The sequence below is a fragment of the Schistocerca serialis genome, chromosome 1, assembly GCF_023864345.2.
Source record: "Schistocerca serialis cubense isolate TAMUIC-IGC-003099 chromosome 1, iqSchSeri2.2, whole genome shotgun sequence".
In the NCBI taxonomy this organism is placed as follows: Eukaryota; Metazoa; Arthropoda; class Insecta; order Orthoptera; family Acrididae; genus Schistocerca; species Schistocerca serialis.
The window spans coordinates 931,136,032-931,147,469 of record NC_064638.1 but is presented as its reverse complement, the minus strand read 5'-3'; the positions used below and the strand labels follow the sequence as shown (position 1 = coordinate 931,147,469).

Genomic DNA, 11,438 nt, shown 5'->3' with positions numbered 1-11,438 from the left:
GAGATCTTATGATGTCATAAAAGGAACAGGACGTCAAAGACTACACCAGCAGCATTGGAATTTCATAAACCATACTAAAATGCCTCATTCCGCTCTAATTGCACATTTCTATGTCCAGATGCATTCTGAAGTGCATGATATTCAGCTTTTCATGTGGTTTTCGTGACACCAATTTTCTTGGGGGTCCAGTACTGTATTCTCATGTTTGGTTTTTTATTATGGTATAATGTCATTTGTCCCAGAAAATAAAAATTTGCGCTTGATATTGAAAGAAGTTGAAAGTAGTTGATAGTCCGGAATGAAACACTTCGTTTCAAATAAACTAACTGCCTCAGCGGAAAAAAATTAATAGAAGCAAATTTCTCTATAAAACTGACAGAAATAGCTTCATTAAGACATTAATGGTTGATTGCTAATAACGTGGAAATAATATAAAACCTGAGAATTGAAACTACTAACTTATTTCGGTCTTTCGCGGTTATTAGAATGTATATTAATTCACTTGATGGCTCCCGGCCACAGAAATCTGTTTTGATTTCATTTGACGTGGGAGCTGTAAACGAAAAGACCAGCAATATTACGAAGACACGAAACATATGCACGGGTGATGTGGGGAAGGGCCCCCCACTATAACTCAGCTTGCTCTGCGCATGCGCGAATCTGGCGGCTTGGGCGCGCCAGAAAAATTTTTCCGGGTAGTATCTGGCTACTTGCTGCTACTGGTCATACAGCAAACAGCCACGTTTAAAGTAGCCAGAAGCGGGATTAAGGCACTGCTCATACGCGAATACAGCTCTGCGCATGCGCACTAGCCTGCTGGCAGCTGCTCATACGAAGCTTAAGCTGGTGCCAGTTTACAGAGCAAGGAAGCCAGTAGATGTCTGGCAACAGCGGATGATGGAGTAGATGGGGGAATCTTTTCCGTACTCTCCGACCCACGCCATGTTCTTCAAGTGACGGTAGCGGGACTGAGCGGATGTGTTGGTAAGTGAGGGCAAAATAAGTAGTGGATTTAGCCGTTTTCTCCGTTGTTGCTGTCATATTTAATCACCCGAAAATGATTTGTTTTTAACACTTAGGGTATGTTTGAGTTTTTAACGGCTGAAATGTGTAGGAAGGAACGATTATTGTTTTATTTCTACGGAGATTTGTTGACCACATTGCGCGTATAACCATATTGATGATTTCCTAATCTTCGCTTTGTATTTGAAGATGTTTCCACACTTTTGTGATAATTAACCGTAATCGAGTGAATTAGTTGTAATCTCATTTATAGTCCCTTATATTCGTGATTTGAGCATGTTGATGTGGTTGCAGAGCCATGCAGATTGTGAGAGGATTACTTCAGTTTGCAATCAGTGGCAACAGATTATTGTACGTCAGGATGCCTTGTGACGCGCAAAGGCCTTTATTTAGACAGTATGGAACTTGTGGAAGAATGCATAAGTATATCTGCAAGTTATGAAATCGTTTTCTTTTTGGGAATGAAGTACTTATGTAGAGACTGGAATGGTTATAGTGCCGTCCTCATCTTTTCGAGATATTCATTATAGTGAAGTGTAAACTTCATCGTACCATTTTCGGTTAAGTTACGTGCTAGGAAGAACATTGTTTAGCAGTTTTGTTTGCCATAGAAATATAGTAGAAAAGGGCATTTAAGGTTTTGTTTGGTTTCAATATAATCGGAAAAACGAATAGGAAGCGTACCGGTGAAACTGGTAGAAACGATTTGTGGGGATGGAAAAGGGGTGGGGGGCGGCTAGCGTTGGCATAGTGTTCCTTTCCTCAAATTTGGTGCTGTCAGTTTTTCCTTCTGTTCTTTACCATTGGTAAGCACTTATAAATGAATGACATATGATGATATGCTAGCAAATAGCAATTACTTGATACCTGAAAGGTTATTTCACCTCTAACGTCCTGAAACTGTAGACAACATTTCACAGATTCGGTCTTGCATAAGCATTTGTGTGATGAATTTTTTTTTTGTTCTAGGTTATCTTCAGTTAAATAATGATGCATACCCATCATTTGTTCCCACGTGGAATGTGGAGAGGATGGACATAAGTTACTTCATGATAATGGAGTCTGATCTTGTTAGAAAAATTGTTGAGTGTTCCAAGGGATGTACTGTGCCATGAAAACATGAGTGGTAAGCTTAAATTATAAATTTTGACACTTGGGGGTCTACTTGAATGAAAGTTTTTCATAGGTGATAAAAAGCTTTGAACTCATTTGTAATGATGATGTCCTTACCTACTTTGAAAATTAAGCTGATGGTACCCACAGCGTTCTGAATATGATGTGTTTATATTTTTATTATTTGTTCTGTTGATTTAAAGGATTACAGAAAGTCAATGTTACAGGTTTTATGTCCGAATAGTGCAGCTGGAAATTGGCATATGGGGAGATGATGTTGAGGATAGAAATTTGTAAGGTAATTTGTGGATTTCTTTAATGACTTCAAATACTTATTATTTTGTTTGAAAAACTAATTGCACAGATTTAATCAGTAGAGAATAGCAGACACAATACGTTATAGAAAAATTGGCATCAAGAGATAAGAGAAAAAAACATTCCAAAATAAATTGGATTGTTTAAATTTCACTACTAGAAGCGTATCGCAAGTTTTCTCATTGCATTAAACGACTACCTTTTTGCAAACTTATGAGAAATGACACCGAATGGGAATGGTGATGGTGTGTGTCTGTCAATGCAATGTACAGTTACCTTTGTAATATCATCACATGTATTTGTTTACAGTAAATAGTTTTTATATGCAATGAAAAAATTAATTTTTGTAGTTATTCCTAACATGCAGTATTTTAAAACAGTATCATGCTGAATATCATTCAGTACACTTTGGCATTCTTTTTCATTGTGGATGTAAAGTTCATACATATTTTAGCAACACATAGGGAAAGATTTCTTAATGATTAATGTCTGCTTATCTCTCACTGGCAGCTTATGTTGCCTTTGTGACTCTGTTGCTGAGGCCCATATTGCACTACAAAAGAATTTTGTCAAAGCCGTTTGGTCAAATCTGTGAGAGATTACTGGAGAAGTAGCTATCAAAGACCTTTGATAAAAGTTGAAGTGAGGACCTAATACTGATTAAAGTCCCCCAATGTATACATTTTGGGTTACTAGTTTTAGTGTCTATCAAGCTTTCAGATGATGGAAAAGTATATTTGGTGCAAAATTGCTACAGTGGTCATTGCAAAGTATGACGAATACAAAATTCTTCATAACACAAAGTATACGGTCATAAGAGGTCGTAATTGTTCAAGTAGCTGCAACAATCAGTTGCCTTCAAAGGCTGCCCTGAGGATGATATGCTAACATGCGGAAAGAGATGCAGAAAAAGATACACAAGGAAATCCAAGTGTTGTCAAATTGTGTATAGATGCAATAGATGTTTATTTGTAATGCAGATAACCTGTAGGTGAGGTCTTCAGTTTGAAGACTGGTTTGCTGCAGCTCTCAGTACTATTGTATCCGGGTCAACGGAAGCATCAGATTCCACCCATCTGCTTTGACCCATGATGTAAGGGTGTTACAGTGTGTGACATTAAGGTGCGAAGTTTGAGTTGGTTGTGTTTGTAGATGTCCTGTTGTCTGATGGTGCCGTGTGTGTGTGTGTGTGTGTGTGTGTGTGTGTGTGTGTGTGTGTGTGTGTGTGCTTTTGGTTTTGTTTTTCGTAGTTGAAGGTGTTGGTGTTTTTGTGTCAATAGCTATGACCAAATCTAATTTACATAGCTTTGTGTAGGTATTGGTGTTTCGGAAAGTGTTGGATTCCTGTAGATTTAGTATTTATTTATTTATTTATTTCGTCATTTGTGTGTTTTGGGATCATGTGGTTTCTTTACAGTTATATTTAGTTTGTCCCCTCCCTAAAATCCCCAGTTTCCTGTGGTTGTCCCACTAGTTTGATTGTATTTTAGGTGGGATATGTTATTGTCTTATTTATACATATTTTCATGTTTGTTGCCTTGTATATGTAGTTGACATCATTGGCACCATCGCAAGTAACTACTACTGCAGCCTACATCCTTCTCAATTGGATAACTGTATTCATCTCTTGGTTTCCCTCAATTGCATTTACTCCCCCCCCCCACACACACACACACACACACACACACACACACACACACACACACAATTTTCCTCCAGCACTAAATTGGTGATCCCGTGATCTCTCAGAATGTCCTAACAAATTTCTTTCCTCCCCAATTCTATTCAGTAAATCATTAGTTATGTGATACACTCTTCTAATCTTCAGCATTCTTCTGTAACATCACATTTCAATATTAAGAAGGCACGAAACATATACGTGGGTCACGTGGGGGAGGATCCCTCCCCACTAGAGCTCAGCTTGCTCTACGCATGCGTGAATCTGGCAGTTTGGGTGCACCAGAAAAATTTTTCAAGGTAGCATCTGGCTACTTGCTGCTACTGCTCATACAGCAAACAGCTAAGCTTCAACGTGAATTCAGCTATGCGCATGAGCCCGCTGGCAACTGCTCATACGAACCTATTGTAACACTGAAGTCTGAGCCTGTCCTGGATGCTGGATGGTTATTTTTGCCTAAACTGGTCTGTTGCTGTGTATTAGTGTTAATTTGTTACACCCAAGTAACAACTTTCATTTTATGAGTGGAAGTTTATTTTGCTACCAGTGGCTCGGCCTTTCTTTCCTCACATGATAATATCAAAGTAATGTTCTTTAGGAATTGTTTCAGTAGTGCAATATGTCATATGCTCTAGTCTTAATTGAACATTTTGTAATGATGAACCTCCTTACCTACTCAGATAATCAGCTGATGGCAACCCACAGCGTTCTGATAGAATAAGATTTGTTAAATTATATTTCTCTCTGATTTTAGGGAACTAAACAGATTTTAATATTTCAGGTGTAAGCCACTCGAGGAGACCCGAATAGTTAATGAATACTGTGGAGTTCTTTAAAAGGTAAAGTTATTTTTAATTACTCCTAATTACTTATTTTTAATTCATTGATATTTTGTGCGGGAGAGGTTTCTGAGAGAGAAGTGGTGCACTGAAGTTGTGTTCATCCTGAGTTTCCAACAATGTTTCAAAATATATTTCCAGGCTACTGCTTTGTTGCAGAGGTTAGAATGAGGTTTTGAAATGTGTAATTGCAGCAGTTTTAGTATGCATCAAAGGAAACAATGTTTCTGGCCACCTACCACATATCACCATTGCACAATGCTAGCAAATATTTATACATCATGTGTTTTCGAATGCCACTATATAGTGAGTTTCTCAAATAATAGTGGACGAGACAGGAGAGTGTAATTTAGTTGCTGTATGGGGAAAGGAGTTCTGGGACACTATTACTTTTTGCAGCAACTGCATACAGGAAAAAAAAATTGTCATCCTTTACCAGTGAGGGGAAGCAAAATATGGAGAAAGTAACAGATCAGGCAGTGTTGTTGACAGTGTAGCAATCTATACGTGGTAGGTATGGTCACCCTCTCCTGCAATTTGTGGATGAAATTCATAAGCCAAAAGAAAGTTGGGCATCATGAGCATAGAGATAAACAGAAAGTTGCTTGTCTTTGTTTTAAACAGTGCAGTAACATTCATCTAGTTACTTTGGCACAGTACTTTTACTTAGGACTTTAAAAAACAATTTGTGAACTTGTCATGAATTTGTTTTAGGTAGACTCTTTGTGGTTGTTGTGGGGTGTAGTAAAATCAGATGCAGTGACAGTTTGTCTCCACGTGCCTGGGATAATCTGACCTGTCTGTAAATCATATAAATCAAAGCTTCCTTGTGGGGTGTATTGATTCTTTACTGCAGCATTTCACCATAAAACTTTGTAGATTTTTTCCCCCTCCCTTCCTGACCTTGAAAAAGGTTTTCAGACTTTCTTGTCATGGAAAAGTGTTGTATGCCATAAAAACACTTGGCAGGACTTTCGTCCCTCCAGGGTAAGCATTCAGCTTGGTCAGAGTTCATTTTTTGGTTCCCTTATGGTTGCTTTCTTGAACATACCTTCATATGAAATTCTTTCTTGCAGCTAATATTTGCATACACATGCAATTTTATGTCATTTCTTTTGTTGCTAGCATTTGAGAGGGAAACTTGATTTCAGGTTTTGGAATATTTATTAGTGGGAGGAGGTGATGCTGAGGAGAAAGTGGCTGGTCCTTCCACATCATCCCCACAGAAAAGATATTGTGTGTGGGTAGCAAGATGGCTACAATATTGCTTTCCAGTTGCTTACTAAAGTATTGTGAAAGCAGGGGTAAAAGTCTAGCAGTGCTATGAATCTTCCAAAGTTGTTTACTCTATAGCTCACAGTACTGAGAAAGAATTGGCACATTTTATATGGGGTACCTGTAGAACATTCAAAGCTGCAAACTGTTCAAATTTTTTCATCTACGAAGAAAACTCAGCTTTGCTCTCAACCATGTGATGACCTTATTCATACCTCTTAACAGTATTTCAATTTATTAAAATTTCACATATTCCATTAGCCATTTGTAGCTGACATACCTTAATGTGGTAATAGTAAGCTTGAACAAGTTCTGTTACTCAATTCAGTGCTTAGTCGAAATAACAGCAGGCTTTACTGCACTGAAAGATGAATGTGCTTAGAAATTGTTTGAAGAGGAGCTTGTGCATGGTAATGATCAAAGCAAAGAGTAGTTTTTATGTCACTTGTTTCCTCAGTGTTTGAAGAGCTTATTTGGGACTGAGTTTATGCATCTTAAATATATTTGCTTTGGTGTATAGGGTGAGTCACATAAGAGTTATCACCTTTTATTTTGTGAAAAGTTCCAGATATCGAAATTAAGATTTTGGCAATTGATAGTGTGCTAAGGGACAAAGGGACATGTACTTCGTTATGATATAAGGATCCTTAACTCTTATATTGGTGGAAATAAAGAAGCAAGTATGATTTTTTAAAATAGAAATGTACTTTTTAATGGCATCTGAAAGAGCTTGAAGAGAAGAGTGCAGTGATAAAATGCCTGTTACTGTTTAGGTTGAAAGTCTTCACAAAACAATTGGAGCAATATTGTGTTATAAACATGCCAGGCTAGGTCCTTTCAAGATAGCTTACTTGTCTGCATTGCAGAAGTAGCAGGAAGTGTCGCTTATAGGCACATCATTTCTGCCTAAAAATTCCATGCATACAGACTGCACTTTCAGAGGTTATATGTGCATAAATTCTGCCCTTTTTGTGTACCTGAATATGAGCCATATAGAATTTTGTTGCTTTGCTGTGCATTGCTGGGAAGACAATGCTATGTTTATTCAGACGAAGCAACATTTACGAACAACGGTACTACAAATTTACATAGTGTGCACTACTGGACAGTGGAAAATCCTTGCTGGCTTCATGAGATAAGACTATAATGGCTGCAACATAAACCTCTGGTGTGCCATCTTGGTAAATCCCACTGGGGACCTTACTTCGCCTCAGGGATGGTAATTGGAAACATGGTATGCACATGTTCTTATGGAACATTCTGTCTGCTCATTCAGAAGAGGTATCACTGCAAAAGTGACAGAGTATGTGGTTCCAGCATGATGGCTGCCGAAATTTCTCTTCCCATGTTGCAACGCAATGACCAGAGGAAAAGTTTCCTGGCCGTTGGGTAGGCTGGAATGGTGCAGCACAATGGCTGACCAGGGCTCATGATTTGACTTCTTGATTTCTTTCTGTGGAAGTACTAAAAGATGTACCTATCATGAAGCCCTAATAATGTTAGACAATATGCACTGTTGAATTGCCACAGTATGCAACAGCCTATCCTACAATGTACTTTAATCTTCTCTTGAATGGCTACAATAAATATGCCTTGCAGTCAGTGGTAAACAATATGAACATATAAACCAGTGTCAAATAAAATTAAGTTTAGAAAAATATTTATTTTGTGGGTGGCATTTTGTAGGTCATTCTGAGTACTGTTTAGTTTATTTAATGTGTATTTTGTCTGATTACAATTTTGAGTAATATTCATCAGGCAGCAGGTGGTTTACTTTAAGAAGCATTTGGTTAGAGGCAGGTCATTTTTTTATTAACAATAAAAAAAATTTCCTAAGAAAGTTAATACATAAGTTTACTTATTCCTTTAAGAGGGCAGTGTGAAGTATGGATGATGTTTGTGTTTTGGCTTTGACAAGTAAGCAGCAATGAGGATTTAAATGGAAAATTTCCTGGCAGAACTAGTTTTTTCCACATAAAACTGGAGACATAACATTTGAAGTTGTTTTCCTAAGCCTCAACTGATACACAAGAAGCTAGTATATGTTGTAGTTCCTTGTACAAAAATCATTGCTGACCCTGTATCTGTGTCGTGTAAAAATTGAGGTTTTTATCTTAGTAACATAGGCCTGTCTTGCTGCACATAATGATGTAACCTCACATGAGAGCTCTGCTTGGCAGTGTTACCACTGCAATATCTGGCTCTTGTCTCATTGCTTTCCAATTTTAGTTCATTTCTCAGATTCTTTTGCTTAGAGTTTCAGCCTCAACATTAACAAGCATTATATCACTACTCTTCAAGCCCTTTTGGATGCTGTTAAAGTATTTATCATCCTATTTAAAAATTGTACTTGGTAAAATTTGTCAATACAAGTGAGGGCACCCATACCCTTCCCCCATCTCTCAGGGTAAGGAAAAACTATTGTGTAGTCAGGTGTTTTTCCTTGAAAAATGAATTAAGCCAGAATTGTGCAGGTTTTTTAATGAGGTTGGAACTGGAATGGAGACAAGATTTAAGGCTTCTTATCACATAGCAAAGTAAATGCCCTGTTAGTGTACTACAATTTGCTGAAAACTTTGTTTTGATACCTGGAATTAATTAAATGAAAGTGGTGTTACATACCTGACTCGCCCTGTATAGTTAACATTTTTCTGGCACTTAGCTTCTTACTATATAATTTCAGTTGCCCTTGTTGGTGATACTTGCAGAAAATAAGTGCAGTCAGTATAAGGCAGATGATGAAATGCTAATATGTAGCAGTAACTTGAAACCTGAGAGCAGAATTCACCTCTAACGTCCTGATGCCTTGTTTCCTTTCTTCCATGTGTGGAGTGGCATTTACAACTAGTCTCATTAATATGGAAACTTCTTGTCATTGCAGGTCAGTGCCTGTGGCTTTGGGAGGTGAGATTAAGGTAAGGTTTATTTTGTAAAATGTTTCCAGTGCACTAACAGTGTGTTTACAGGCATTCTGCTGAGTTATTTTCATTATCTGCACAATATTTAGATGACCAAGCCAGCCATCTTCTTTAGGTGCTTTGAGTTTTGCTACTGTGTACTTGCTGCCTGTGCAGAAGGTGGAAACTGAGTCCTTGTTTACCTGTTGCTTACAAGTCTTCATTGTTTGGTACTGCTTTCACACATTGTATGAACACAAACAAACTCCTGTTCATATTGTGCATCATCTCAAGTGCAAATTTTGAATTCACGATTGCCTTGGCTATATTTTACCAGATATGCTGAGATGATGTATGGCAGTTTCATTGTCATGTAAGCACATTTTAAGGTTCTCATACTTATTCATTAATCTCAGCTTATCCTCATTTGCCTGATGAAGTATGAGAACCTTAAAGTGACACTAGGAGGGATGGCAGGACTAGGCAAAGTGGGAATGAACAATAAGAAACTAGAAATGAAAGTTATGTGCAGTGAATAGAACTCGCTGAAGAGGGCTTTTTCCATCTTTTGTGTAAAAAAAAAATCTGGTATGCAATATAGTTTCCTGACATTACATTTTGGGTGGGGCATTGTAAGTAGTATAGTCCCCTTCATTGACAGCAGAGTGATTGTTTTATATTTATAAAAAATTAAAGATTGTACCTTGGTTAATAAATGGCATGCTTCGTGCTAAGCTCTCTCCCTTTGAAGAAAACCGCACACCTAAAGATGGAATCTCTGTTGCAATTACATGCAGAAGTAAGTTATGGGTCATTTATTTACAGAAGTTTCATTTTTAACAAATGTTACTTTTGGATGTAGAACTGTTAATCAAAAGTCATTTAAATTCAACATCCTGTTGGGCTCGAATGCTTTTATGAACACTTTTATGTATATAGTTTTGCAGTGTTTCTGGATTGGTGAAGGAAGATATTCGTTGGTAGTTAGATGCATTTCAGAAAGTATGGAAAATTTTCTGCACTTGGTTTTACTTTCAGTATCATTGCTGTGAAGTTCTAAAAAAGTGCTATAGTAAACATCCACTAAAGCCAAAGGCAACAGTTTCTGCATTGTGATTGTCTTAGGATGTGTGATGGACATCTGCACTTGCTCCAGATTTGCAGCTGTGTACTATTAGATTCATTTGTCTTGGGCACTTGGAAAATAAGTTGCTGATTTTGTGCCTGCAGCGTTTGTGTCATTCCCAACAATCTACTAATTACTGTTTTCATTGTTTATAATTGAATACGCTTATTCAAGAGTAAATTTCTTTTTGAATCTCAGATAATGAAACATATCAACTAAATGCAAATGATTATTCAGTGTTCAGATGTTATATTAAAAAACTTCTCATTTTGATTTCAGATTGATTTCAGATTACAGCTTCGGTATCTTCAGATCAAAATGGAATGGTGTGAATAGTTGTGGCTTTATTGAATTACTGACAATGTAGTTAGGGAAAAGGAAGGCTTGTTAATGCACAGATTATTTCACAGGACTAATGTGGGTTGGACCTACAAGGTGAGAAAAGTAATGAGGCTGACAGTACTATGAACAATCTGGCAACACTGTGGGCTTGTGTAGCCTGGTGTGTTCATCCCTTCTAGATGCTCAGTGGTTCAGCTCCATATGGCCATCGTGTCATTTTTTTATAAGTGGCAGTCTCAAAAAATTTCACCGATGGAACATTGGAATTTAGAGCAACGTTATTCCATAAAGTTTTGTGTTAAACTTGGGGAATCTGTATGTCTTAAAAAGCACGTCATTTTGGAACTTTGGAGAACATTCAAAAGAAGTGACTGATGTGCAGCACTGTTGCCAATGGGAACTAATTTGAAGGGATAATACTGTTTGAAAAATAAATTCCTAAAGAAAGTCTCATTACTTATTTCATGTAACTCATATGTTGTATTAAATATGTAGTTGTCAGTATCTGTAAGGTTTGAAAATAAAGTGATGACTCCAGTATATGATGAAGCGATGTTACTGTTTCATACCTGGCTCTGGTGCATGAACTGTTTTTATTCCTTAGTTTAATTCTACATGCAGAAATGCTTTGATTGGTCTATAATTGATTCTTAAGCTGACATCTGATAAAAGAATTATGTTTTATATGCTGTGGCGATTGTGAAACACAATGTTACTGTAAAGGTACGTTTACACTGGGATACATGTATCGCGACATATATGAGCGACATGTCAATTTGACATGTCGCGATACATCACCTCATACAAAAATTCACTGAACTTGTATGCGG

General features: G+C 37.4%; 1 long non-coding RNA gene across 2 annotated transcripts; it reads left to right on the top strand.

Moving 5' to 3' along the window:
- The first annotated feature begins 833 nt into the window (after positions 1 to 833).
- LOC126412472 (uncharacterized) lies at positions 834 to 11,136 on the top strand. Of its 2 annotated transcripts, none has more exons than XR_007575291.1 (6): positions 834 to 984; positions 1,993 to 2,149; positions 2,364 to 2,434; positions 4,911 to 4,968; positions 9,125 to 9,158; positions 10,546 to 11,136. It is a non-coding gene; the product is annotated as an uncharacterized LOC126412472 (long non-coding RNA). The 2 variants fall into 2 exon arrangements; XR_007575290.1 differs by having other exon boundaries at positions 835 to 984; positions 10,557 to 11,136.
- Positions 11,137 to 11,438: the final 302 nt, after the last annotated feature.